Here is a 5,387-nt window from a genome sequence, read left to right as displayed (position 1 = left end):
AGTCAAGTCAAATCGCGTGTTTTCGCTGTTATACCGTTACTAAACATCGATACCGATCATTATTAAGTTCAGAGAAACAAGTAAACCTAGAGAAGTCTCCTTGTCGATATAGGCGTCACACACGGCAAAATGCTATATTTAGCTTGACCAAAATTCAAATCAATTCTTTTTTCGTATGTTGATCCACACATTGTTTTGCTTATTACATTTGTAAGGCTAATTTCAAATATTATAAAATTTTCCATTCAACTAGAGTAGTGCAAGCGTTACCGAAAATTGATGTAGTTCGCACCTTTCGTGGAGCGCAAAAGAGTGTCATTTACACCCAGCACAACCATTTGAATGTTTTTCTACTGTCAATAATATATGAAAAAAAGCTTGTAATAAACTTAGAAATTCATAATTTAGAATATCTATCTTCTTAAAACTAAAAAAATCCTTTCTTGATATTACAGGACTTGTATAGAAATTAGTGCGACTCCCTGCAAATAAATTGGTCTATTTAAAAAAAAAGGGCAGATTTGGGAAAGCTGATTTTTTTTATACCTGTATCAAATATACACTAGTGATTTTAATTTTATTAAATTGAAAGCGGAACTCCGTGAAACTCATAACTATAACCCATTATGAAAACAAATATAAAAAAATAAACCCAAAATAGTGTGTTTAAAATATATCTTATCTACATTCAAAACAGTACAAATTGGCTCAACTTTCGTTTAGTTGAAATCTGTTATATAAAAAATGACTTTATATATGCGTTCTAGAAGGCGTTAGAAGTACAAATATACAAAAAGTTTCCTACGGAAATGCGTCATTTTTATTTTTCGGACTTTAGTATAGCCGAAATCTGTTACATCAAACTAGTCTTCGGGGTGTCTTTTAGACATTTCTCTAAATATAAAAACACAAATAAATGTCTGCGGAAATTTTTTATTTTTATTTTACATAAAAAAATGCTTCGACTTTAGAATAGCTGAAATCAGTTACATGAAAAATGAACTTATATGTGTTTTATACGAGCCTTTACGAGCAAAGAAATACAAAAAAATTCCTGCAGAAATGTGTCAATGTCATTTTGTGCACTTAGTTTTTCATACATTTTTCAGTTTAGAATCTTACGGGACCCGGGAGCGAATAGGGGTGCTGGGTGGGGTAAAACATCTTTCGGAGGAATAACAATTCTTGTAGAATAGATAAATATAGCTTCATGTATGGGTTCATGTAAACCTATAAGTACCTCGGAATATTGCACTTACTTATTCTTGTTTTTTATTAAAGCTTTACGTAATAGCATGCAGTTTTCTTTTATATTTTAATAATTAACTGTGATTTTGCAAAAATATGAGATTGGATTGCTTAGGTTAGCTTTTCTTTGTGGAGGATGTTAAGCTGTGGTTTTTATATTTTATTAATTAACTGTGATTTTGCAAAAATATTATTAGATTGGTTAGTATTTGGGTTGCTTTGGTTAGCTTTTCTTTGTGGAGAGTGTTAAGCTGTGGTTTTTATATTTTAATAATTAACTGTGATTTTGTAAAAATATTATTAGATTTATTATTAGATTGGTTAGCATTTTAGACACTTTTAAATGATTTTTTTGGTTCAAAAGTGATAAAAAGATAATTTTTTATGTATTTATGTTTACAAAAATGGAAAATGAAAATCAAGCATTTCCGCAGGAAATTTTTTGTCCTGAGTTTGTAAACGCTTCTAAAAGGTAAAAATATATTTATTTTTTATATGACTGATTTCAGCTATTCTAAAGTTTATTAAATTTTCTCAGAAAATGGATACAGTATACAGTTTATTTCCGCAGGAAAATTTTTATTTTCCTCAATTCGTGAATGCTTCTAAAAAGCAAAAATATATTTATTTTTTATATAACTGATTTCAGCTATTCTAAAGTCTAATAAATTTCCTTAGAAAATGAAAACAGCTTATTTCCGCAGGAAAATTTTTGTGTTTATATGTTCAGAAAAATATTAGAAATAAAACGCAAAATGAATTTTTTATAGCAGATTTCGGTTATTCTAAAAGAAATTTGGAAATTACGCATTTCCGCAGGAAATTTGTGTTTTCCGTGGTTCACAGTAGCTTTTTAAACACAAAAATTATTTTTTTTCTAATAACTGATTTCAGCTAAACGAAAGTTGACCCTTTAAATTTATTATATTGATGTTATTTAATTGTACTACATGTTTGTAGCTATATTGTCCATAATGATAATTAATTTTCAAATGGCTGTGCTGGGTGTAAATGGCATTCTTTTGCGTTCCATGTTTGTGCAAGGCTAACGCTCTTCCCAGAAAGTGCGGACTCCATCAACTTTCGGTAGCGCTTGCACCGTTATAGTTGCTCGGAAAAAAATTATAACATTTAAAATTAGGTCTACAGATTTTATAAGAACGACAGTGAGTGGATTAAGATACGAAAAAAAATATTTGTAATTTCGATTTTTGTCAAGCTAAACATAGCATTTTGCCGCGTGTGCGCAGGTGAATTGTTGGACCATTTTAGCTTATAATTAACTGAATTAAATACCATTTATTGCTTATGTTAGGAACACTCTATTTTTACTTATTTCTCTGGGTTTATTGGACCACGATATTGTTTTTTCCATTTACAATCCAACCAGTCAAGGCAAGAAGGTCAGATATAATCTGTAATGAATGGTATCGCGTAGAGTTCTGTAAACTTTGGTATCGCGTTCAAATATTACAGATTGTTTACGTCATAAATAGCGATAATCGCATGTGTTAGTGTTAATCTACATACATATGTTATAGTAGTGCTACTGATTTAGATTATCTTTTTCTTTCATGAATTTTTATGTTAAATATAAGTTTTTATCTATATCGATGAATGTCAAGGCTGAACGTGAAACAACTTTTTCATATCGTTTCACGTTAATTTTGAGAAAATAATTACCTACCATTGAAGTCTAAAGGTAGTATCAGATATAGCTACTTTTGTTGCGCAGCACATTAAAAAACTGCGCAACTTGATCTGCTGTAAGTGTGAATACCTAGACAACCTGCAATGTTGCGATCGCAGCTTGGTTGCGTATGCTACTTTTTTGTTGCGCGCAGTTTAAGAAATAGCCGTGTGTGAACAGTTGTTGAGGAAGGTAGCAAAGTGCAGCAAAAGATTACTAATTAGTTGAAACTTTTGTTGCGGACATCAGTGCAGTATTCTGTTGGTATGCCCGAAATGTATACGCTTGTTTCAGTTAACTCCAGGATTTATATATAGGTATTTAGTAAAGAATTAACCGACAAATTGCGATGTCGTCGCAGTCAAAACAAGCCATTTGGAACAGAGAACAAGTTAAATGTTTAATAGAAGAGGTAGAAGCAAGGGAGTGTTTATGGAACGTAAAAAGTCCATTCTATCACAGTGCCACTCGTCTTGAGCATGCAATTCAATAAGTAAATTATTGAATGCCACCCAACTGTTCGCGCTTTCTTATCCATTCCCTGACCCATACTCTTGTTTTTTTTTTGTCGCCGCTTTTGTTTCGCCGCCAAAGTCACATACATATAAATTTGCCGCTGCCTCGTCATCGATTTAAAAAAAAACGCAACCGTCTCCCAAAACGTACCTACACACACGATACATTGAGCTGCGGGTGGTGTACTGTTGAATGTTGCCCCTCCAAGGCTGCGGCTACCAAAATATGTTGGAAAAGTAGCACTTTGGTGTGAACATATAAAAAGCATGTAGTGTCGACCTGCACCTTTTTTAGGCAGCTGCTGCATAAAACTGCACGTTTTGGGCTACTTTCTGCTGGTGTATGAACACTGTATGCAACTTTTGCAGCGGATGCAAAAAAATTGCGCAACAAAAGTAGATGTGTCTGATACTACCTTAATTATTACCAGAGATATTTAAACTCGGGAGATACAATGATCCATTCATAAAACGCTCTAAAGCTTCATCACACATTGGTTTGCGAAAATCAACGAGTGCAAGAGAGAATGGATAGAGAAGGAAATAGGGGTATCTGCTCGATGGCAACAATGTAGTTGTGTACATAGACGTTTGAGGTCAATTTCCAGTGGCGTGCCGATCGACCGACAGTATTTTAAGGAAATTAAAATAATTGTTTAATAAATTAAAATAAAATAATAATAAAACTTACATCTTACATATTTGTCGCATTGTAAAAAAAATAAGTTGAGGGAGGATAGCGAAATAAAATAAAAACCGGCATATTTTTTTATTATAAGATGGCTTTTCACATAAGAATAACGATTAAAAAATTAATAAGCGTTTTTTATTTTATTTTATTAAATAAAATATCAAGTTTTAGGTGTATTAGTAAATGCAGTTTCAATATCTTGTTCCAAACCTTGTTCGTCTCCGGCAAATGAGATTCCCTCTATTAGCAATAACAAAATAAAACAGTTATTTTAACCTAATAACACAATATTTTATATATAAATTTTACAACTACAATAAAAAACATTGAATAAAATTTAAAATGTGCCTTATAATTTTTATTAGTTCACAATTGTTCATTAATGAGGGAATAAGGAGTAAGAAAATTCAACATTTATTTACCTTAACTTTCATTTTAGGGATGTTTCAAACACAGTAAATCAGAACTGAAAATATAAGATGTATATTATACCGTATGATCGAATAAAAACGGCGTCAGCGATGGCTATGAAATGAAGATCGCTCTCATTTTATATGTAAATTTATATAGGAAATACCTTCGATCGTCATTTCCAAGCCAACTGGACGCCGTTTTTATTCGATCATACGGTATGTGCATATCTAAACAAAATTATTTGATATTATAATACACAGTCATCAGAAAAGTCTAGCGATAATTTTACAAAATCATAAATAAAATAAAATGGTGATTGTTTAGTAAACGGTTCTTAGTTTAAAAAAATATTTAGTTTTTTTCTCTTGTTTGCAAAGGAAAATTCATATTGCTTATAAATAATAAAAAATGCATGTGCAAAGAATTTCAATACAATAAAATGTAAGAAAGTCATAAAATTCATGTAATAACCACATTAATTATACGTATGTCAAAAGATTTACATTATACAACACAATAAATTTACATTATAGCAACCAAAATTTAAAACAATAGCCGTATAAAATTGTAACGGCAACAAAAAAAGTAAGGCCGCAAAATTCCATCTTTGGTACACCCCAATAAAATGTTCACAAAAGGTAGGTAATGGTTTGTCAAACCCAAGTAGGTACCTAGATTAGATTTATTCTTATAAGAAAGTACGATTTTTCGAAAATAGATCTTGTTTATAAATTACAGGCGGTTTATAGAACTTAAAATTAATTTTTAACATTCAATACCCTTTCTTAAAAGGGAAACAGAAATTGTTATTAACTTATTGGTAATTAGT

The sequence above is a fragment of the Sitophilus oryzae genome, unplaced genomic scaffold, assembly GCF_002938485.1.
Source record: "Sitophilus oryzae breed Bouriz unplaced genomic scaffold, Soryzae_2.0 scaffold_1499_pilon_pilon, whole genome shotgun sequence".
Classification (NCBI taxonomy): Eukaryota; Metazoa; Arthropoda; class Insecta; order Coleoptera; family Curculionidae; genus Sitophilus; species Sitophilus oryzae.
This window is presented reverse-complemented; position numbering follows the sequence as displayed.